Source organism: Ranitomeya imitator, unplaced genomic scaffold (genome assembly GCF_032444005.1).
Source record: "Ranitomeya imitator isolate aRanImi1 unplaced genomic scaffold, aRanImi1.pri SCAFFOLD_1034, whole genome shotgun sequence".
Classification (NCBI taxonomy): domain Eukaryota; kingdom Metazoa; phylum Chordata; class Amphibia; order Anura; family Dendrobatidae; genus Ranitomeya; species Ranitomeya imitator.
Window position 1 is genome coordinate 35,019 of NW_027193516.1, and position 22,622 is coordinate 57,640.

Genomic DNA, 22,622 nt, shown 5'->3' on the forward strand with positions numbered 1-22,622 from the left:
CACTGACTTTTAATTATGTGGTGTATGATATGTATTTCAATAAAGAAGGAAAAATGGTGTCTGTGATGATCTTGAATGTGCTAGTCTTGTCTATTTTGTCTTGTACTGTGTGAGTAGTATTCTAATGCTTTTGACCAACTGGGTGCGCTGCTGCTGCTGCCTGCCTGCCTGCCTGCAGTAGATAGAATCTATGCACGGAACCTTCACCTGCTGCTGCTGTCACAATGGGGCCTTCAGCCATTGACTCCGGAACTCTCACGTGTCACAATGGGCTCTGGACTTATCTAAGGCAGAGAAAAATGGCGCCGTCTTCAGTCTGCTGCTGGAACAGCAGCAGACCACATGGCAGGGGGATTGTCTTTTTTTTTTTTAAAGGGGCAATTTGCAGACTTGCACTAATAGTTGCACTCTGGAGCGCCAAAGGGATGGAGGGTGTGTTCAGATGGGCGGAGTTATGCAGATCAGGCGGAGTTATGCAGATTAGGCGGAGTTAGGCAGATTTTTTAAAAACGCGTTGGGCCCAACTTGAACACACCCCCACACACCCCCACACACCCCCCACACGCCCCCACACACACCAGAACTGCCATTTGAGAAGGCATCCAGAGTTTAGAAAAAAAATGTCTTCCCCTGGGCAATCATCTTTTGGGCTCTCTCCACAGTGAGTCCTGGTTGTGGGCCATGGGGCGTCTGGAGTGGCAAACCATTTCAGGCTATCGCTTCTCGGCCTTTTGGCTGCGATCTTGTGTCGCGGTCAGGGGGTGCGAGTGATTCCTGGCAGCGTGCTGCTGATTTGCTACTGCGGTCTTTGTACCGGCAGAGAAGACTGAAGAGGTGAAGATGTTCATCAAGAATACCATTCGTGTGATCGTGGAAGGAAGTGCCCGAAATAATGTGGTTTTCGTGGTTCGTGACCTGCTGGAGGAAAAGGCTGGAGCCCACCGGACGGACATTTTCAGCGTTAACGAGTTCCGGAATCAAGGTACATATGATGTTACCTTTGTGAGTGAGGCAGTTTGCTTAACTATCTTTGAGTGGCTCAGAAGTCATGATGGTGATCCATGCCTGGAGGGAGTGCGGGTGGAGCCTTTGTTTGGGCTAATGGAGAAAGTTGTAACTGTGACGGTGTATAACCCTTACACTGAAGTAAGTTTGCTGGAGCAGTTCCTGGCTCGTTATTGCGAGTATGTGAAGGGTGGAGAAAAGCAAAAAAATTGCTTGGGGATCTTTAATTGTAAATACGTGTTTCGTGTGAAACTGAGGAGAGACCCAAGTTGTTTGGGAGGTTTCGCCCATCCCCCGGCGAACTTTTCGGTAGCAGGGCAAAGGGGCTTCCTGACATATGCAGGGCAGCCTCTATACTGTAGAAAGTGTTTTCAGTTTGGGCACCTACAGAGTACCTGTGAGAAAAGTATGGTTTGCCGCAATTGTAAACAAGAGGGCCATATGGCGGCTCAGTGTCCAATGCCACGTGAGTGTGACCAGTGTGGAGACATAGGGCACCTGTATAGGGACTGTCCATATGCTGGGCCGAGGAGGCCAACCAGAGAGGAGGAGAGGCGGGAGGAGGAAGGAAAAAAGCGTGAGGAGCGGAGGCAGGAGGAGGAGAAAAAGAGAGAGGAGGAGGTAAAGAAACGGGAAGAGGAAAGCAAGTCTTCTGCGCAGCAGAGCGCTGAAATAATTCCGCCCTCTATGGTTGAGAGACGGCGGGATAGAAGGCAGGAGGACAAGGAGGCTGAAAGGAGGAAGGAGGAGCTGGAGGACAAATTATTTTGGAGAGCCGCAAAGCAGGAAGAGCGTGCTATGACTAATAAAAGTAAGAAAAAAAAGGAGGTTCCAGTTATTAATACAGAGGAGTTGGGTGCGCTGATGGATTTTGATACTTCTGGGGCGGAGGAGTTGGTTGATCCTGTGATTCCTGAATCGGATCCGAGAAATATAGGTGCTTTTTCCTCACAAGAGGAGCCTGGAGGTCGAAAGTGTCCCAGGGAGGGTGGTGGGGAAAATTTTGACTTTGAGGTTCCAGAAGCAGGAGTGCCCCAGAGGAAGGTTGGGCGGAAGAAGTCACGTGTGGAGGAGTGTATGGAGGTCAGCGGCTCTGAAAGCTGCGCGGCGCAGATGGTGGAGGAGGACAGTGGCGACACTGCTTAGCTATGTGCTTTTTTTTTCTAAGCGTTTTTGTACATAGCTTTTGCCGTTAAAATGTGTTTTGTATATTGCAGTTGCTTTAAAATGTTTTTTTTTTTTTTTTTTTTTTTTTCATATAAGTTGTTTAATGTCCTTTTTGTAGGTTGTTTGCTTTAGTGTTTTTGGTTCTGTGTATATGATGGGGTTTATAATTATATCACAAAATGTGAGGGTCTTTAAAAATAGGTTGCGGCGGGCGGCTATTTTGGATTTTTTTGCAACACAAAATGCAGGAATTTTTTGTTTGCAGGAGTGTGGGATTGTGGATGATGTGAAGGGGAGTGAATGGCCTCATGGTGCGTCTGTGTGGTCAGGGAGTGCTTGTAATAAAAATGATGGTGTGGGTTTTTTAGTGAAGGGAAGTGATGTGAGTTTGTGTGACTATATGGTGATTGAGGTTGGAAGGTGTGTGTTGGCTAATTTTGAGTTTAGAAATGTTCGTTTTTGTGTTATTAATGTATATGCGCCTGTGGAAAAACAGGAACGTAAAGTGTTATTTGAAAAAATTAAGTTTTTTATTCCTGGGAGAGTGCCTGTAGTGTTAGTGGGTGATATGAACTGTGATGTGGGAAGTGTGAATGTGGATGTGGCAGGGAAAGTGTTAATGGATATGGTGAGTGATTTTGGTTTAAGGGATATGCAGTGTGCATGCAAGATAGCGCCGTTGTTAAATACTTTTTTTTCTGATAGTGGGAGGGTGGCGTCTAGGTTAGATCATTGTTTTGTGTCTAAAAATATGATTCCTGTTAGTTATGCACAGGAGAGTGTGGTTTTTTCGGATCATGTGTGTATGAAGTGTGAATTGGATTTGCATGTTAATGAGGTGGCTGGGAAAGGTGTGTGGAAGCTGAATGTGAGTTTGCTGGAAGGAGGGGGTGTGAGAGAGGAGTATAAAAGAATTTATGCAGATTGGTGTGGATGCAGGAGTGATTTCAGAAGCGTGTGTGAATGGTGGGATTGGGTTAAATGGAAAACCAAGAGTTTTTTTAAAAAACTCGGGTACAAGTGTGCGGCTGCAAAGAGGAAAAGGTTTGTTTTTTTAAATGTAAGATTGAGCGTGTTGTATAAGTTGAGGGCGGGAGGGATGGATGTGAGTGAAGATTTGGTGAAAGTGAAAAAAGAAGTGGATGATTTTTTGTTAGAAAGAGGGAGGAGTATTGTGTATAGGGCCAAGATAGAGAATTTGGAGAAGAATGAGAAGTGTTCGCGTTTTTTCTTTAAAAAAGTTTTTGGGAAAAGACAGAGTATGAGTGTTTTGAATGGGATGGATGGAAATGAAGTGAGTGGTGTGGACTTGTGTGAGGAAGTGGCAAAGTTTTATGATGATTTGTATGCTGTGAAATGGAGGGATGAAGGTTTGGAGAGTGAGGTGCTGAGTGGTTTGGAAAATAGTTTGAATAAGATAGAAAGAGAAAGTTTGATGGGTGATGTGACAGATGAAGAAGTATGGAAGGTGGTGTGTAGTATGGCGTTGAATAAAACACCGGGGGAGGATGGTTTACCGGTGGAATTTTATCGTGTGATGTGGGATGTGATTGGGAAGGATTTTGTGGATGTATGTAAGTATATGTGGGCGAATGCAGAGGTGGCAAATGGTATGCGTGCAGGGGTGGTTGTGTTATTGCCAAAAAAGGGTGATTTGAAAAATCTTAAAAACTGGAGGCCGATCACATTGTTGAATTGTGATTATAAGATTTATGCGAAGCTTTTGGCCAACAGGATGCGTGGCGTGGTTGGGAGTGTGGTGGGTGAGGAGCAATGTTGTGCGGTGCCTGGAAGACGAATACATGGAAGTTTGTGTATGTTGAGAGATTGTTTATGGGACTGCATGAGTCGTAAGAAGGGGGTTTATGTGTTGAGTTTGGATTTTGAGAAGGCGTATGATAGGTTGGCGCATGGTTTTTTGTTTAGTGTGTTGGTGAGGATGGGATTTCCTTCTGAGTTTGTTGAGAGAGTGAGAAGTTTGTATAAGAATATTTATAGTTGTGTGTTGTTGAATGGAAATGTGGGGAGGAGAGTAAATGTGTTTTCGGGTGTTCGGCAGGGGTGCCCTTTGTCCCCTATCGTATTTATTTGTGCAATTGAGCCATTGTTATGTCTGTTGAGAAGAGATAAGGTGATTCGGGGTGTGCAAGTACCGGGGGGTGGGGGGAGAGAGTGGAAGATGAGTGCTTATATGGATGATGTGTGTGTGTTGTGTGATTCAGAGTGTTCGGTACGGCGTGTGAAGTTGTTGGTTTCTATTTTTTGTGGAGCTTCTGCTTTTAAAGTGAATTGGGAGAAGAGTGAGTGTAAGAATTTTGGGGGGAGGAGTCTGAGCGATGATGTTGGAGTGAATGTGGTGAGTGGACCGATAAAGGTTTTGGGCGTGAAATTTTCGGAGAAATTGGATGGAGAGGAAAGCTGGGTGGATGTGAGAGAGAGAGTGGAGCGTAAGTTAAATTTTTGGAATTTGAGGGATCTTACGTTTTTTGGTAAAATTTTAGTTATTAAGAGTGTTGTGTTACCTATTTTTTTGTATGTTGCGATGGTTTTTCCACCAAGCTACATGTGTGTTAGAAGATTAAATAGGGTTTTGTTTGTCTTTTTTTGGGGTTCATGTATGGAGCGTGCTAGGAGAGAAATTGTTATGAAGAGTTTGGATAAGGGGGGACTGGGTTTCCCAAATTTGAATGTATTTTTTGGCGTGAATATTATGGTGTTTGTATTAGGTGTGATTAGGATGGATGGGAAGTATGCATGTATGTGCAGGTTTTTGTTTGGAAATTTCTTGTTTCGTTTGAAATGGCGTGAAAGAGATCTTAGGAGCCCAGTGGCTTTTGAGGTTCCTGTGTGGTATGTGTGGGTTTACAAACTTTTAGTGAAGTATGAACTGTGTGATGTGGATGTGAGATTGTTAGAAAAGAAGAAAGCTGTATATAAGATGATTGAGTGTAGAGAGATGGAATGTGACATTGGACAAGTTTACAGGCTGTCCTTACCAGATCTTAAAGTGGTAAGAGGGGATGATGTGCAGAAAGTATGGAAGAAGGTACGGATGAATGGTATGACAAACAGGCAGAGTGAGATTGTATGGCAGTCATTGCATGGGGTGTTACCGGTGAGGGAGTTTCAGAAAAATCGGGGTTTAGTGAGGAGTGAGAAGTGTCCGAGGAGTGGATGTGGTGGAAGTGAGAGCGTGGTGCATTTGTTTTGGAATTGTCAGTACGCTAGAAGTGTGATTGCAGGGTTGGGTCGTTTGTGTAAGGAACTGTGTGAGGTGAATCTGTTGTCTTTTGAGCTTTTTATGTTTGGATTGGGTATGTGTGGGGAAAAGGAGAGAGTATTGTGGTTAATGATGGCATGTATAAAAGAGGTTTTGTGGGATGTGAGGAATATATATGTGTTTAAAAGGAAGGATATTGAAGTTAAAAATTGCATAAAAATTATTTTGGGAAAATTGTATTTTTGTTTTGTGTGTGATCAGAGGAGGAGAGGGGAGGTGGATGCAGAGGGAGTTTGGAAAACCAAAAAGTGGAAACATTTTGTTTAATGTATCTTGAGTTTTTTTGTGTTGTTAACAAATATATTTTGTTGTGTTTTCCAGTGATGATGGGAATGGCGGTTACATTGTGTATGTGGCTTGCTGTTTTGGGAGATGAGTTCCATAAAGTTGTGGAGTCTTGACTGTGGAACTTCCCATCTGAGGGAAAAAAAAAAAAAAAAAAAAAAAAAAAAAAAAAATCTGTTCTTATCAGTTTAATATCTGATACGTCCCCTATTTGGGGACCATATATTAAATGGATTTTTAGAACAGGGAGCTGGAAATGGAGCTTGCTCTGTCCACTCCACGCATTGACCCGTTATTGCAGTATCTCCGGGAACAGTGCACCCCTTCTCTGATCCGGTTTCCAAAAACAGATTGAATTGAAATCAGCCCAGCAAGTTGTCATTTAACACTTTCTGAGAATTCTTTTCAGGGTCAAAGAAGCACGTTTCAGGTGGCAAATGTAGCAATTTGCTCAATTTCACTGGACCGTTTGCAACATTTCCTGTGCCTTGCTTTCACCTGTGCATGTTCAGCATTGGATTGCATCCAATATGCAATCAATCAATCAATCAATCAAGCAATCTTTGCTGGTTGCAACAGGTGTGTTAAGATGTAGGCCCGAATGAGGCCTTTGTAACAGTGTTGCTAATATATTGTGCCATCTACAAAATTAGGCCCCTGCCTGCTGTCTGTCAGCATGAAGTGTTTAAATTGAAGTATCCTACGAGTAGTTCGGCCATACATACTACATTTGTGACCGCATGCACAAATTCCTTTGTAAAACATTGGCTCCCTCTTGTGGACCACTGACTTTTAATTATGTGGTGTATGATATGTATTTCAATAAAGAAGGAAAAATGGTGTCTGTGATGATCTTGAATGTGCTAGTCTTGTCTATTTTGTCTTGTACTGTGTGAGTAGTATTCTAATGCTTTTGACCAACTGGGTGCGCTGCTGCTGCTGCCTGCCTGCCTGCCTGCAGTAGATAGAATCTATGCACGGAACCTTCACCTGCTGCTGCTGTCACAATGGGGCCTTCAGCCATTGACTCCGGAACTCTCACGTGTCACAATGGGCTCTGGACTTATCTAAGGCAGAGAAAAATGGCGCCGTCTTCAGTCTGCTGCTGGAACAGCAGCAGACCACATGGCAGGGGGATTGTCTTTTTTTTTTTTAAAGGGGCAATTTGCAGACTTGCACTAATAGTTGCACTCTGGAGCGCCAAAGGGATGGAGGGTGTGTTCAGATGGGCGGAGTTATGCAGATCAGGCGGAGTTATGCAGATTAGGCGGAGTTAGGCAGATTTTTTAAAAACGCGTTGGGCCCAACTTGAACACACCCCCACACACCCCCACACACCCCCCACACGCCCCCACACACACCAGAACTGCCATTTGAGAAGGCATCCAGAGTTTAGAAAAAAAATGTCTTCCCCTGGGCAATCATCTTTTGGGCTCTCTCCACAGTGAGTCCTGGTTGTGGGCCATGGGGCGTCTGGAGTGGCAAACCATTTCAGGCTATCGCTTCTCGGCCTTTTGGCTAAGATCAAGTGTAGTATCTGTTCTTATCAGTTTAATATCTGATACGTCCCCTATTTGGGGACCATATATTAAATGGATTTTTAGAACAGGGAGCTGGAAATGGAGCTTGCTCTGTCCACTCCACGCATTGACCCGTTATTGCAGTATCTCCGGGAACAGTGCACCCCTTCTCTGATCCGGTTTCCAAAAACAGATTGAATTGAAATCAGCCCAGCAAGTTGTCATTTAACACTTTCTGAGAATTCTTTTCAGGGTCAAAGAAGCACGTTTCAGGTGGCAAATGTAGCAATTTGCTCAATTTCACTGGACCGTTTGCAACATTTCCTGTGCCTTGCTTTCACCTGTGCATGTTCAGCATTGGATTGCATCCAATATGCAATCAATCAATCAATCAATCAAGCAATCTTTGCTGGTTGCAACAGGTGTGTTAAGATGTAGGCCCGAATGAGGCCTTTGTAACAGTGTTGCTAATATATTGTGCCATCTACAAAATTAGGCCCCTGCCTGCTGTCTGTCAGCATGAAGTGTTTAAATTGAAGTATCCTACGAGTAGTTCGGCCATACATACTACATTTGTGACCGCATGCACAAATTCCTTTGTAAAACATTGGCTCCCTCTTGTGGACCACTGACTTTTAATTATGTGGTGTATGATATGTATTTCAATAAAGAAGGAAAAATGGTGTCTGTGATGATCTTGAATGTGCTAGTCTTGTCTATTTTGTCTTGTACTGTGTGAGTAGTATTCTAATGCTTTTGACCAACTGGGTGCGCTGCTGCTGCTGCCTGCCTGCCTGCCTGCAGTAGATAGAATCTATGCACGGAACCTTCACCTGCTGCTGCTGTCACAATGGGGCCTTCAGCCATTGACTCCGGAACTCTCACGTGTCACAATGGGCTCTGGACTTATCTAAGGCAGAGAAAAATGGCGCCGTCTTCAGTCTGCTGCTGGAACAGCAGCAGACCACATGGCAGGGGGATTGTCTTTTTTTTTTTTAAAGGGGCAATTTGCAGACTTGCACTAATAGTTGCACTCTGGAGCGCCAAAGGGATGGAGGGTGTGTTCAGATGGGCGGAGTTATGCAGATCAGGCGGAGTTATGCAGATTAGGCGGAGTTAGGCAGATTTTTTAAAAACGCGTTGGGCCCAACTTGAACACACCCCCACACACCCCCACACACCCCCCACACGCCCCCACACACACCAGAACTGCCATTTGAGAAGGCATCCAGAGTTTAGAAAAAAAATGTCTTCCCCTGGGCAATCATCTTTTGGGCTCTCTCCACAGTGAGTCCTGGTTGTGGGCCATGGGGCGTCTGGAGTGGCAAACCATTTCAGGCTATCGCTTCTCGGCCTTTTGGCTAAGATCAAGTGTAGTATCTGTTCTTATCAGTTTAATATCTGATACGTCCCCTATTTGGGGACCATATATTAAATGGATTTTTAGAACAGGGAGCTGGAAATGGAGCTTGCTCTGTCCACTCCACGCATTGACCCGTTATTGCAGTATCTCCGGGAACAGTGCACCCCTTCTCTGATCCGGTTTCCAAAAACAGATTGAATTGAAATCAGCCCAGCAAGTTGTCATTTAACACTTTCTGAGAATTCTTTTCAGGGTCAAAGAAGCACGTTTCAGGTGGCAAATGTAGCAATTTGCTCAATTTCACTGGACCGTTTGCAACATTTCCTGTGCCTTGCTTTCACCTGTGCATGTTCAGCATTGGATTGCATCCAATATGCAATCAATCAATCAATCAATCAAGCAATCTTTGCTGGTTGCAACAGGTGTGTTAAGATGTAGGCCCGAATGAGGCCTTTGTAACAGTGTTGCTAATATATTGTGCCATCTACAAAATTAGGCCCCTGCCTGCTGTCTGTCAGCATGAAGTGTTTAAATTGAAGTATCCTACGAGTAGTTCGGCCATACATACTACATTTGTGACCGCATGCACAAATTCCTTTGTAAAACATTGGCTCCCTCTTGTGGACCACTGACTTTTAATTATGTGGTGTATGATATGTATTTCAATAAAGAAGGAAAAATGGTGTCTGTGATGATCTTGAATGTGCTAGTCTTGTCTATTTTGTCTTGTACTGTGTGAGTAGTATTCTAATGCTTTTGACCAACTGGGTGCGCTGCTGCTGCTGCCTGCCTGCCTGCCTGCAGTAGATAGAATCTATGCACGGAACCTTCACCTGCTGCTGCTGTCACAATGGGGCCTTCAGCCATTGACTCCGGAACTCTCACGTGTCACAATGGGCTCTGGACTTATCTAAGGCAGAGAAAAATGGCGCCGTCTTCAGTCTGCTGCTGGAACAGCAGCAGACCACATGGCAGGGGGATTGTCTTTTTTTTTTTTAAAGGGGCAATTTGCAGACTTGCACTAATAGTTGCACTCTGGAGCGCCAAAGGGATGGAGGGTGTGTTCAGATGGGCGGAGTTATGCAGATCAGGCGGAGTTATGCAGATTAGGCGGAGTTAGGCAGATTTTTTAAAAACGCGTTGGGCCCAACTTGAACACACCCCCACACACCCCCACACACCCCCCACACGCCCCCACACACACCAGAACTGCCATTTGAGAAGGCATCCAGAGTTTAGAAAAAAAATGTCTTCCCCTGGGCAATCATCTTTTGGGCTCTCTCCACAGTGAGTCCTGGTTGTGGGCCATGGGGCGTCTGGAGTGGCAAACCATTTCAGGCTATCGCTTCTCGGCCTTTTGGCTAAGATCAAGTGTAGTATCTGTTCTTATCAGTTTAATATCTGATACGTCCCCTATTTGGGGACCATATATTAAATGGATTTTTAGAACAGGGAGCTGGAAATGGAGCTTGCTCTGTCCACTCCACGCATTGACCCGTTATTGCAGTATCTCCGGGAACAGTGCACCCCTTCTCTGATCCGGTTTCCAAAAACAGATTGAATTGAAATCAGCCCAGCAAGTTGTCATTTAACACTTTCTGAGAATTCTTTTCAGGGTCAAAGAAGCACGTTTCAGGTGGCAAATGTAGCAATTTGCTCAATTTCACTGGACCGTTTGCAACATTTCCTGTGCCTTGCTTTCACCTGTGCATGTTCAGCATTGGATTGCATCCAATATGCAATCAATCAATCAATCAATCAAGCAATCTTTGCTGGTTGCAACAGGTGTGTTAAGATGTAGGCCCGAATGAGGCCTTTGTAACAGTGTTGCTAATATATTGTGCCATCTACAAAATTAGGCCCCTGCCTGCTGTCTGTCAGCATGAAGTGTTTAAATTGAAGTATCCTACGAGTAGTTCGGCCATACATACTACATTTGTGACCGCATGCACAAATTCCTTTGTAAAACATTGGCTCCCTCTTGTGGACCACTGACTTTTAATTATGTGGTGTATGATATGTATTTCAATAAAGAAGGAAAAATGGTGTCTGTGATGATCTTGAATGTGCTAGTCTTGTCTATTTTGTCTTGTACTGTGTGAGTAGTATTCTAATGCTTTTGACCAACTGGGTGCGCTGCTGCTGCTGCCTGCCTGCCTGCCTGCAGTAGATAGAATCTATGCACGGAACCTTCACCTGCTGCTGCTGTCACAATGGGGCCTTCAGCCATTGACTCCGGAACTCTCACGTGTCACAATGGGCTCTGGACTTATCTAAGGCAGAGAAAAATGGCGCCGTCTTCAGTCTGCTGCTGGAACAGCAGCAGACCACATGGCAGGGGGATTGTCTTTTTTTTTTTTAAAGGGGCAATTTGCAGACTTGCACTAATAGTTGCACTCTGGAGCGCCAAAGGGATGGAGGGTGTGTTCAGATGGGCGGAGTTATGCAGATCAGGCGGAGTTATGCAGATTAGGCGGAGTTAGGCAGATTTTTTAAAAACGCGTTGGGCCCAACTTGAACACACCCCCACACACCCCCACACACCCCCCACACGCCCCCACACACACCAGAACTGCCATTTGAGAAGGCATCCAGAGTTTAGAAAAAAAATGTCTTCCCCTGGGCAATCATCTTTTGGGCTCTCTCCACAGTGAGTCCTGGTTGTGGGCCATGGGGCGTCTGGAGTGGCAAACCATTTCAGGCTATCGCTTCTCGGCCTTTTGGCTAAGATCAAGTGCAGTGGCTTAATTGTTGCTGTACTTGGTCTGGCCTAAGGTGCCCAGGGTACCCGGCTCCTTGGCCTGGGGGGATCGCTGCATTTGACAGTGTGGCTTCACCCCCCTGCTGCTATTGGGGAGTCGGATTAGTCCCTGGGCAACGAGAGGCGATCACCCTTGCCACTACATCTGTAGTGGGCAACTGTTCCAACACATAGCTGTTGGGGCAACATTGGAGATATGGAGTTCTGGAGGAAGAGGAGCTGCTTGCGGTTCTTTCGAAAGCCAGGCATGGAGGACGTCTTGTTGGATGAAAAGCGGATTATGGACTTTTTTGTGGATTTTGGAGCAATCTGGAAAGAAGATATTTTGTGTATGCAAGAAGCAAGATATAGAAGGAGCTTTGACGTGACTTTAAAATCAGAAGGTAAATGTTTGGATTTCTTTAAGTGGTGGAATGGAGAAAACTTTGGAGATATTGGTCTGATGGTATCATGTATGGGAAAACCAAGAAGTGTTGTTGTATGTATGGATGACCCTTTTGTAGACACTGAAGAGGTGTTGAGTTATTTGAAGACAAAGTATGTGGAGGCAAAGTTTCAGAAAATTTTTTTGAATACTATTGGTGTATGGAATGGAAAAAGACGTTTTTTGGTATGGACAAAGGAAGATGAGGAGTTGTTGGTAGGAAAAATTATGATAAACGGGAAGTTTGGGTTTTGTTATGTGGAAAGAGAGAAAACTTTAGCAGTGAATTTTGAACTTTTTGAGAAGATGGAAGGAGTTTTGGAAAAGAAAGAAGATGAAGAAATCGAGAGAAGGGAATGTATGGAGGAGCTTAAGGAGAGATTTATAATGGATAAAGATGAAGACAAAGTTAGAAAGGTTGAAAGTGCGGAGAAAAGAGTTAATAAAAAATGGAAACGGAAGATAATTCAAAAGGAGAAAAGGGAGACTGTGTGTAAAGAGAAGGAAAAGACAATGGGAAAAATAGAGTTTCAGGGTGAGGAAGATTTTTTTGAGTATTGGGAGGAGGGAGTTAAAAAGGAAAAAAAAAGAGACTGGGAGTAAAGAGAAGGGAAAGGAAAAAGGGAAAAAAATGGTGATGATTCAGGAAGATATAATATTTGACTATAGAGACATTTGGTTACCTGAGGAGTACAAATAGGATAGTTTGTTTTTGTTTATAAAGATATTCTATAGGGATATTGTGTTCTGTATTATGTATATGATGTGATTTGTATTTTATTTTTAACAGAAGTGGTTTCAAAATGATGATGTCGAACTCATGTTTAAGTCGTTTAATACGATTAATTTTATTTTTGAGCTTTGATACTGATGAAACCGTATCTGTTCTTATCAGTTTAATATCTGATACGTCCCCTATTTGGGGACCATATATTAAATGGATTTTTAGAACAGGGAGCTGGAAATGGAGCTTGCTCTGTCCACTCCACGCATTGACCCGTTATTGCAGTATCTCCGGGAACAGTGCACCCCTTCTCTGATCCGGTTTCCAAAAACAGATTGAATTGAAATCAGCCCAGCAAGTTGTCATTTAACACTTTCTGAGAATTCTTTTCAGGGTCAAAGAAGCACGTTTCAGGTGGCAAATGTAGCAATTTGCTCAATTTCACTGGACCGTTTGCAACATTTCCTGTGCCTTGCTTTCACCTGTGCATGTTCAGCATTGGATTGCATCCAATATGCAATCAATCAATCAATCAATCAAGCAATCTTTGCTGGTTGCAACAGGTGTGTTAAGATGTAGGCCCGAATGAGGCCTTTGTAACAGTGTTGCTAATATATTGTGCCATCTACAAAATTAGGCCCCTGCCTGCTGTCTGTCAGCATGAAGTGTTTAAATTGAAGTATCCTACGAGTAGTTCGGCCATACATACTACATTTGTGACCGCATGCACAAATTCCTTTGTAAAACATTGGCTCCCTCTTGTGGACCACTGACTTTTAATTATGTGGTGTATGATATGTATTTCAATAAAGAAGGAAAAATGGTGTCTGTGATGATCTTGAATGTGCTAGTCTTGTCTATTTTGTCTTGTACTGTGTGAGTAGTATTCTAATGCTTTTGACCAACTGGGTGCGCTGCTGCTGCTGCCTGCCTGCCTGCCTGCAGTAGATAGAATCTATGCACGGAACCTTCACCTGCTGCTGCTGTCACAATGGGGCCTTCAGCCATTGACTCCGGAACTCTCACGTGTCACAATGGGCTCTGGACTTATCTAAGGCAGAGAAAAATGGCGCCGTCTTCAGTCTGCTGCTGGAACAGCAGCAGACCACATGGCAGGGGGATTGTCTTTTTTTTTTTTAAAGGGGCAATTTGCAGACTTGCACTAATAGTTGCACTCTGGAGCGCCAAAGGGATGGAGGGTGTGTTCAGATGGGCGGAGTTATGCAGATCAGGCGGAGTTATGCAGATTAGGCGGAGTTAGGCAGATTTTTTAAAAACGCGTTGGGCCCAACTTGAACACACCCCCACACACCCCCACACACCCCCCACACGCCCCCACACACACCAGAACTGCCATTTGAGAAGGCATCCAGAGTTTAGAAAAAAAATGTCTTCCCCTGGGCAATCATCTTTTGGGCTCTCTCCACAGTGAGTCCTGGTTGTGGGCCATGGGGCGTCTGGAGTGGCAAACCATTTCAGGCTATCGCTTCTCGGCCTTTTGGCTAAGATCAAGTGTAGTATCTGTTCTTATCAGTTTAATATCTGATACGTCCCCTATTTGGGGACCATATATTAAATGGATTTTTAGAACAGGGAGCTGGAAATGGAGCTTGCTCTGTCCACTCCACGCATTGACCCGTTATTGCAGTATCTCCGGGAACAGTGCACCCCTTCTCTGATCCGGTTTCCAAAAACAGATTGAATTGAAATCAGCCCAGCAAGTTGTCATTTAACACTTTCTGAGAATTCTTTTCAGGGTCAAAGAAGCACGTTTCAGGTGGCAAATGTAGCAATTTGCTCAATTTCACTGGACCGTTTGCAACATTTCCTGTGCCTTGCTTTCACCTGTGCATGTTCAGCATTGGATTGCATCCAATATGCAATCAATCAATCAATCAATCAAGCAATCTTTGCTGGTTGCAACAGGTGTGTTAAGATGTAGGCCCGAATGAGGCCTTTGTAACAGTGTTGCTAATATATTGTGCCATCTACAAAATTAGGCCCCTGCCTGCTGTCTGTCAGCATGAAGTGTTTAAATTGAAGTATCCTACGAGTAGTTCGGCCATACATACTACATTTGTGACCGCATGCACAAATTCCTTTGTAAAACATTGGCTCCCTCTTGTGGACCACTGACTTTTAATTATGTGGTGTATGATATGTATTTCAATAAAGAAGGAAAAATGGTGTCTGTGATGATCTTGAATGTGCTAGTCTTGTCTATTTTGTCTTGTACTGTGTGAGTAGTATTCTAATGCTTTTGACCAACTGGGTGCGCTGCTGCTGCTGCCTGCCTGCCTGCCTGCAGTAGATAGAATCTATGCACGGAACCTTCACCTGCTGCTGCTGTCACAATGGGGCCTTCAGCCATTGACTCCGGAACTCTCACGTGTCACAATGGGCTCTGGACTTATCTAAGGCAGAGAAAAATGGCGCCGTCTTCAGTCTGCTGCTGGAACAGCAGCAGACCACATGGCAGGGGGATTGTCTTTTTTTTTTTTAAAGGGGCAATTTGCAGACTTGCACTAATAGTTGCACTCTGGAGCGCCAAAGGGATGGAGGGTGTGTTCAGATGGGCGGAGTTATGCAGATCAGGCGGAGTTATGCAGATTAGGCGGAGTTAGGCAGATTTTTTAAAAACGCGTTGGGCCCAACTTGAACACACCCCCACACACCCCCACACACCCCCCACACGCCCCCACACACACCAGAACTGCCATTTGAGAAGGCATCCAGAGTTTAGAAAAAAAATGTCTTCCCCTGGGCAATCATCTTTTGGGCTCTCTCCACAGTGAGTCCTGGTTGTGGGCCATGGGGCGTCTGGAGTGGCAAACCATTTCAGGCTATCGCTTCTCGGCCTTTTGGCTAAGATCAAGTGTAGTATCTGTTCTTATCAGTTTAATATCTGATACGTCCCCTATTTGGGGACCATATATTAAATGGATTTTTAGAACAGGGAGCTGGAAATGGAGCTTGCTCTGTCCACTCCACGCATTGACCCGTTATTGCAGTATCTCCGGGAACAGTGCACCCCTTCTCTGATCCGGTTTCCAAAAACAGATTGAATTGAAATCAGCCCAGCAAGTTGTCATTTAACACTTTCTGAGAATTCTTTTCAGGGTCAAAGAAGCACGTTTCAGGTGGCAAATGTAGCAATTTGCTCAATTTCACTGGACCGTTTGCAACATTTCCTGTGCCTTGCTTTCACCTGTGCATGTTCAGCATTGGATTGCATCCAATATGCAATCAATCAATCAATCAATCAAGCAATCTTTGCTGGTTGCAACAGGTGTGTTAAGATGTAGGCCCGAATGAGGCCTTTGTAACAGTGTTGCTAATATATTGTGCCATCTACAAAATTAGGCCCCTGCCTGCTGTCTGTCAGCATGAAGTGTTTAAATTGAAGTATCCTACGAGTAGTTCGGCCATACATACTACATTTGTGACCGCATGCACAAATTCCTTTGTAAAACATTGGCTCCCTCTTGTGGACCACTGACTTTTAATTATGTGGTGTATGATATGTATTTCAATAAAGAAGGAAAAATGGTGTCTGTGATGATCTTGAATGTGCTAGTCTTGTCTATTTTGTCTTGTACTGTGTGAGTAGTATTCTAATGCTTTTGACCAACTGGGTGCGCTGCTGCTGCTGCCTGCCTGCCTGCCTGCAGTAGATAGAATCTATGCACGGAACCTTCACCTGCTGCTGCTGTCACAATGGGGCCTTCAGCCATTGACTCCGGAACTCTCACGTGTCACAATGGGCTCTGGACTTATCTAAGGCAGAGAAAAATGGCGCCGTCTTCAGTCTGCTGCTGGAACAGCAGCAGACCACATGGCAGGGGGATTGTCTTTTTTTTTTTTAAAGGGGCAATTTGCAGACTTGCACTAATAGTTGCACTCTGGAGCGCCAAAGGGATGGAGGGTGTGTTCAGATGGGCGGAGTTATGCAGATCAGGCGGAGTTATGCAGATTAGGCGGAGTTAGGCAGATTTTTTAAAAACGCGTTGGGCCCAACTTGAACACACCCCCACACACCCCCACACACCCCCCACACGCCCCCACACACACCAGAACTGCCATTTGAGAAGGCATCCAGAGTTTAGAAAAAAAATGTCTTCCCCTGGGCAATCATCTTTTGGGCTCTCTCCACAGTGAGTCCTGGTTGTGGGCCATGGGGCGTCTGGAGTGGCAAACCATTTCAGGCTATCGCTTCTCGGCCTTTTGGCTAAGATCAAGTGTAGTATCTGTTCTTATCAGTTTAATATCTGATACGTCCCCTATTTGGGGACCATATATTAAATGGATTTTTAGAACAGGGAGCTGGAAATGGAGCTTGCTCTGTCCACTCCACGCATTGACCCGTTATTGCAGTATCTCCGGGAACAGTGCACCCCTTCTCTGATCCGGTTTCCAAAAACAGATTGAATTGAAATCAGCCCAGCAAGTTGTCATTTAACACTTTCTGAGAATTCTTTTCAGGGTCAAAGAAGCACGTTTCAGGTGGCAAATGTAGCAATTTGCTCAATTTCACTGGACCGTTTGCAACATTTCCTGTGCCTTGCTTTCACCTGTGCATGTTCAGCATTGGATTGCATCCAATATGCAATCAATCAATCAATCAATCAAGCAATCTTTGCTGGTTGCAACAGGTGTGTTAAGATGTAGGCCCGAATGAGGCCTTTGTAACAGTGTTGCTAATATATTGTGCCATCTACAAAATTAGGCCCCTGCCTGCTGTCTGTCAGCATGAAGTGTTTAAATTGAAGTATCCTACGAGTAGTTCGGCCATACATACTACATTTGTGACCGCATGCACAAATTCCTTTGTAAAACATTGGCTCCCTCTTGTGGACCACTGACTTTTAATTATGTGGTGTATGATATGTATTTCAATAAAGAAGGAAAAATGGTGTCTGTGATGATCTTGAATGTGCTAGTCTTGTCTATTTTGTCTTGTACTGTGTGAGTAGTATTCTAATGCTTTTGACCAACTGGGTGCGCTGCTGCTGCTGCCTGCCTGCCTGCCTGCAGTAGATAGAATCTATGCACGGAACCTTCACCTGCTGCTGCTGTCACAATGGGGCCTTCAGCCATTGACTCCGGAACTCTCACGTGTCACAATGGGCTCTGGACTTATCTAAGGCAGAGAAAAATGGCGCCGTCTTCAGTCTGCTGCTGGAACAGCAGCAGACCACATGGCAGGGGGATTGTCTTTTTTTTTTTTAAAGGGGCAATTTGCAGACTTGCACTAATAGTTGCACTCTGGAGCGCCAAAGGGATGGAGGGTGTGTTCAGATGGGCGGAGTTATGCAGATCAGGCGGAGTTATGCAGATTAGGCGGAGTTAGGCAGATTTTTTAAAAACGCGTTGGGCCCAACTTGAACACACCCCCACACACCCCCACACACCCCCCACACGCCCCCACACACACCAGAACTGCCATTTGAGAAGGCATCCAGAGTTTAGAAAAAAAATGTCTTCCCCTGGGCAATCATCTTTTGGGCTCTCTCCACAGTGAGTCCTGGTTGTGGGCCATGGGGCGTCTGGAGTGGCAAACCATTTCAGGCTATCGCTTCTCGGCCTTTTGGCTAAGATCAAGTGTAGTATCTGTTCTTATCAGTTTAATATCTGATACGTCCCCTATTTGGGGACCATATATTAAATGGATTTTTAGAACAGGGAGCTGGAAATGGAGCTTGCTCTGTCCACTCCACGCATTGACCCGTTATTGCAGTATCTCCGGGAACAGTGCACCCCTTCTCTGATCCGGTTTCCAAAAACAGATTGAATTGAAATCAGCCCAGCAAGTTGTCATTTAACACTTTCTGAGAATTCTTTTCAGGGTCAAAGAAGCACGTTTCAGGTGGCAAATGTAGCAATTTGCTCAATTTCACTGGACCGTTTGCAACATTTCCTGTGCCTTGCTTTCACCTGTGCATGTTCAGCATTGGATTGCATCCAATATGCAATCAATCAATCAATCAATCAAGCAATCTTTGCTGGTTGCAACAGGTGTGTTAAGATGTAGGCCCGAATGAGGCCTTTGTAACAGTGTTGCTAATATATTGTGCCATCTACAAAATTAGGCCCCTGCCTGCTGTCTGTCAGCATGAAGTGTTTAAATTGAAGTATCCTACGAGTAGTTCGGCCATACATACTACATTTGTGACCGCATGCACAAATTCCTTTGTAAAACATTGGCTCCCTCTTGTGGACCACTGACTTTTAATTATGTGGTGTATGATATGTATTTCAATAAAGAAGGAAAAATGGTGTCTGTGATGATCTTGAATGTGCTAGTCTTGTCTATTTTGTCTTGTACTGTGTGAGTAGTATTCTAATGCTTTTGACCAACTGGGTGCGCTGCTGCTGCTGCCTGCCTGCCTGCCTGCAGTAGATAGAATCTATGCACGGAACCTTCACCTGCTGCTGCTGTCACAATGGGGCCTTCAGCCATTGACTCCGGAACTCTCACGTGTCACAATGGGCTCTGGACTTATCTAAGGCAGAGAAAAATGGCGCCGTCTTCAGTCTGCTGCTGGAACAGCAGCAGACCACATGGCAGGGGGATTGTCTTTTTTTTTTTTAAAGGGGCAATTTGCAGACTTGCACTAATAGTTGCACTCTGGAGCGCCAAAGGGATGGAGGGTGTGTTCAGATGGGCGGAGTTATGCAGATCAGGCGGAGTTATGCAGATTAGGCGGAGTTAGGCAGATTTTTTAAAAACGCGTTGGGCCCAACTTGAACACACCCCCACACACCCCCACACACCCCCCACACGCCCCCACACACACCAGAACTGCCATTTGAGAAGGCATCCAGAGTTTAGAAAAAAAATGTCTTCCCCTGGGCAATCATCTTTTGGGCTCTCTCCACAGTGAGTCCTGGTTGTGGGCCATGGGGCGTCTGGAGTGGCAAACCATTTCAGGCTATCGCTTCTCGGCCTTTTGGCTGCGATCTTGTGTCGCGGTCAGGGGGTGCGAGTGATTCCTGGCAGCGTGCTGCTGATTTGCTACTGCGGTCTTTGTACCGGCAGAGAAGACTGAAGAGGTGAAGATGTTCATCAAGAATACCATTCGTGTGATCGTGGAAGGAAGTGCCCGAAATAATGTGGTTTTCGTGGTTCGTGACCTGCTGGAGGAAAAGGCTGGAGCCCACCGGACGGACATTTTCAGCGTTAACGAGTTCCGGAATCAAGGTACATATGATGTTACCTTTGTGAGTGAGGCAGTTTGCTTAACTATCTTTGAGTGGCTCAGAAGTCATGATGGTGATCCATGCCTGGAGGGAGTGCGGGTGGAGCCTTTGTTTGGGCTAATGGAGAAAGTTGTAACTGTGACGGTGTATAACCCTTACACTGAAGTAAGTTTGCTGGAGCAGTTCCTGGCTCGTTATTGCGAGTATGTGAAGGGTGGAGAAAAGCAAAAAAATTGCTTGGGGATCTTTAATTGTAAATACGTGTTTCGTGTGAAACTGAGGAGAGACCCAAGTTGTTTGGGAGGTTTCGCCCATCCCCCGGCGAACTTTTCGGTAGCAGGGCAAAGGGGCTTCCTGACATATGCAGGGCAGCCTCTATACTGTAGAAAGTGTTTTCAGTTTGGGCACCTACAGAGTACCTGTGAGAAAAGTATGGTTTGCCGCAATTGTAAACAAGAGGGCCATATGGCGGCTCAGTGTCCAATGCCACGTGAGTGTGACCAGTGTGGAGACATAGGGCACCTGTATAGGGACTGTCCATATGCTGGGCCGAGGAGGCCAACCAGAGAGGAGGAGAGGCGGGAGGAGGAAGGAAAAAAGCGTGAGGAGCGGAGGCAGGAGGAGGAGAAAAAGAGAGAGGAGGAGGTAAAGAAACGGGAAGAGGAAAGCAAGTCTTCTGCGCAGCGGAGCGCTGAAATAATTCCGCCCTCTATGGTTGAGAGACGGCGGGATAGAAGGCAGGAGGACAAGGAGGCTGAAAGGAGGAAGGAGGAGCTGGAGGACAAATTATTTTGGAGAGCCGCAAAGCAGGAAGAGCGTGCTATGACTAATAAAAGTAAGAAAAAAAAGGAGGTTCCAGTTATTAATACAGAGGAGTTGGGTGCGCTGATGGATTTTGATACTTCTGGGGCGGAGGAGTTGGTTGATCCTGTGATTCCTGAATCGGATCCGAGAAATATAGGTGCTTTTTCCTCACAAGAGGAGCCTGGAGGTCGAAAGTGTCCCAGGGAGGGTGGTGGGGAAAATTTTGACTTTGAGGTTCCAGAAGCAGGAGTGCCCCAGAGGAAGGTTGGGCGGAAGAAGTCACGTGTGGAGGAGTGTATGGAGGTCAGCGGCTCTGAAAGCTGCGCGGCGCAGATGGTGGAGGAGGACAGTGGCGACACTGCTTAGCTATGTGCTTTTTTTTTCTAAGCGTTTTTGTACATAGCTTTTGCCGTTAAAATGTGTTTTGTATATTGCAGTTGCTTTAAAATGTTTTTTTTTTTTTTTTTTTTTTTTTTTTCATATAAGTTGTTTAATGTCCTTTTTGTAGGTTGTTTGCTTTAGTGTTTTTGGTTCTGTGTATATGATGGGGTTTATAATTATATCACAAAATGTGAGGGTCTTTAAAAATAGGTTGCGGCGGGCGGCTATTTTGGATTTTTTTGCAACACAAAATGCAGGAATTTTTTGTTTGCAGGAGTGTGGGATTGTGGATGATGTGAAGGGGAGTGAATGGCCTCATGGTGCGTCTGTGTGGTCAGGGAGTGCTTGTAATAAAAATGATGGTGTGGGTTTTTTAGTGAAGGGAAGTGATGTGAGTTTGTGTGACTATATGGTGATTGAGGTTGGAAGGTGTGTGTTGGCTAATTTTGAGTTTAGAAATGTTCGTTTTTGTGTTATTAATGTATATGCGCCTGTGGAAAAACAGGAACGTAAAGTGTTATTTGAAAAAATTAAGTTTTTTATTCCTGGGAGAGTGCCTGTAGTGTTAGTGGGTGATATGAACTGTGATGTGGGAAGTGTGAATGTGGATGTGGCAGGGAAAGTGTTAATGGATATGGTGAGTGATTTTGGTTTAAGGGATATGCAGTGTGCATGCAAGATAGCGCCGTTGTTAAATACTTTTTTTTCTGATAGTGGGAGGGTGGCGTCTAGGTTAGATCATTGTTTTGTGTCTAAAAATATGATTCCTGTTAGTTATGCACAGGAGAGTGTGGTTTTTTCGGATCATGTGTGTATGAAGTGTGAATTGGATTTGCATGTTAATGAGGTGGCTGGGAAAGGTGTGTGGAAGCTGAATGTGAGTTTGCTGGAAGGAGGGGGTGTGAGAGAGGAGTATAAAAGAATTTATGCAGATTGGTGTGGATGCAGGAGTGATTTCAGAAGCGTGTGTGAATGGTGGGATTGGGTTAAATGGAAAACCAAGAGTTTTTTTAAAAAACTCGGGTACAAGTGTGCGGCTGCAAAGAGGAAAAGGTTTGTTTTTTTAAATGTAAGATTGAGCGTGTTGTATAAGTTGAGGGCGGGAGGGATGGATGTGAGTGAAGATTTGGTGAAAGTGAAAAAAGAAGTGGATGATTTTTTGTTAGAAAGAGGGAGGAGTATTGTGTATAGGGCCAAGATAGAGAATTTGGAGAAGAATGAGAAGTGTTCGCGTTTTTTCTTTAAAAAAGTTTTTGGGAAAAGACAGAGTATGAGTGTTTTGAATGGGATGGATGGAAATGAAGTGAGTGGTGTGGACTTGTGTGAGGAAGTGGCAAAGTTTTATGATGATTTGTATGCTGTGAAATGGAGGGATGAAGGTTTGGAGAGTGAGGTGCTGAGTGGTTTGGAAAATAGTTTGAATAAGATAGAAAGAGAAAGTTTGATGGGTGATGTGACAGATGAAGAAGTATGGAAGGTGGTGTGTAGTATGGCGTTGAATAAAACACCGGGGGAGGATGGTTTACCGGTGGAATTTTATCGTGTGATGTGGGATGTGATTGGGAAGGATTTTGTGGATGTATGTAAGTATATGTGGGCGAATGCAGAGGTGGCAAATGGTATGCGTGCAGGGGTGGTTGTGTTATTGCCAAAAAAGGGTGATTTGAAAAATCTTAAAAACTGGAGGCCGATCACATTGTTGAATTGT

At 44.7% G+C, this 22,622-nt stretch overlaps 8 non-coding genes and 1 pseudogene across 8 annotated transcripts; all 9 read left to right on the forward strand.

Moving 5' to 3' along the window:
- The first annotated feature begins 5,862 nt into the window (after positions 1-5,862).
- LOC138653564 (U2 spliceosomal RNA) lies at positions 5,863-6,063 on the forward strand (annotated as a pseudogene).
- Positions 6,064-7,235: 1,172 nt separating this feature from the next.
- LOC138653585 (U2 spliceosomal RNA) lies at positions 7,236-7,426 on the forward strand. Its single transcript, XR_011315919.1, has one exon. It is a non-coding gene; the product is annotated as a U2 spliceosomal RNA (small nuclear RNA).
- Positions 7,427-8,598: 1,172 nt separating this feature from the next.
- On the forward strand, positions 8,599-8,789 carry LOC138653586 (U2 spliceosomal RNA). Its single transcript, XR_011315920.1, has one exon. It is a non-coding gene; the product is annotated as a U2 spliceosomal RNA (small nuclear RNA).
- A 1,172-nt stretch (positions 8,790-9,961) lies between these two features.
- Positions 9,962-10,152, forward strand: LOC138653588 (U2 spliceosomal RNA). Its single transcript, XR_011315922.1, has one exon. It is a non-coding gene; the product is annotated as a U2 spliceosomal RNA (small nuclear RNA).
- Positions 10,153-12,653: 2,501 nt separating this feature from the next.
- LOC138653559 (U2 spliceosomal RNA) lies at positions 12,654-12,839 on the forward strand. The gene has a single exon (XR_011315897.1). It is a non-coding gene; the product is annotated as a U2 spliceosomal RNA (small nuclear RNA).
- A 1,172-nt stretch (positions 12,840-14,011) lies between these two features.
- Positions 14,012-14,202, forward strand: LOC138653589 (U2 spliceosomal RNA). Its single transcript, XR_011315923.1, has one exon. It is a non-coding gene; the product is annotated as a U2 spliceosomal RNA (small nuclear RNA).
- Positions 14,203-15,374: 1,172 nt separating this feature from the next.
- LOC138653590 (U2 spliceosomal RNA) lies at positions 15,375-15,565 on the forward strand. Its single transcript, XR_011315924.1, has one exon. It is a non-coding gene; the product is annotated as a U2 spliceosomal RNA (small nuclear RNA).
- A 1,172-nt stretch (positions 15,566-16,737) lies between these two features.
- On the forward strand, positions 16,738-16,928 carry LOC138653591 (U2 spliceosomal RNA). The gene has a single exon (XR_011315925.1). It is a non-coding gene; the product is annotated as a U2 spliceosomal RNA (small nuclear RNA).
- Positions 16,929-18,100: 1,172 nt separating this feature from the next.
- Positions 18,101-18,291, forward strand: LOC138653592 (U2 spliceosomal RNA). The gene has a single exon (XR_011315926.1). It is a non-coding gene; the product is annotated as a U2 spliceosomal RNA (small nuclear RNA).
- Positions 18,292-22,622: the final 4,331 nt, after the last annotated feature.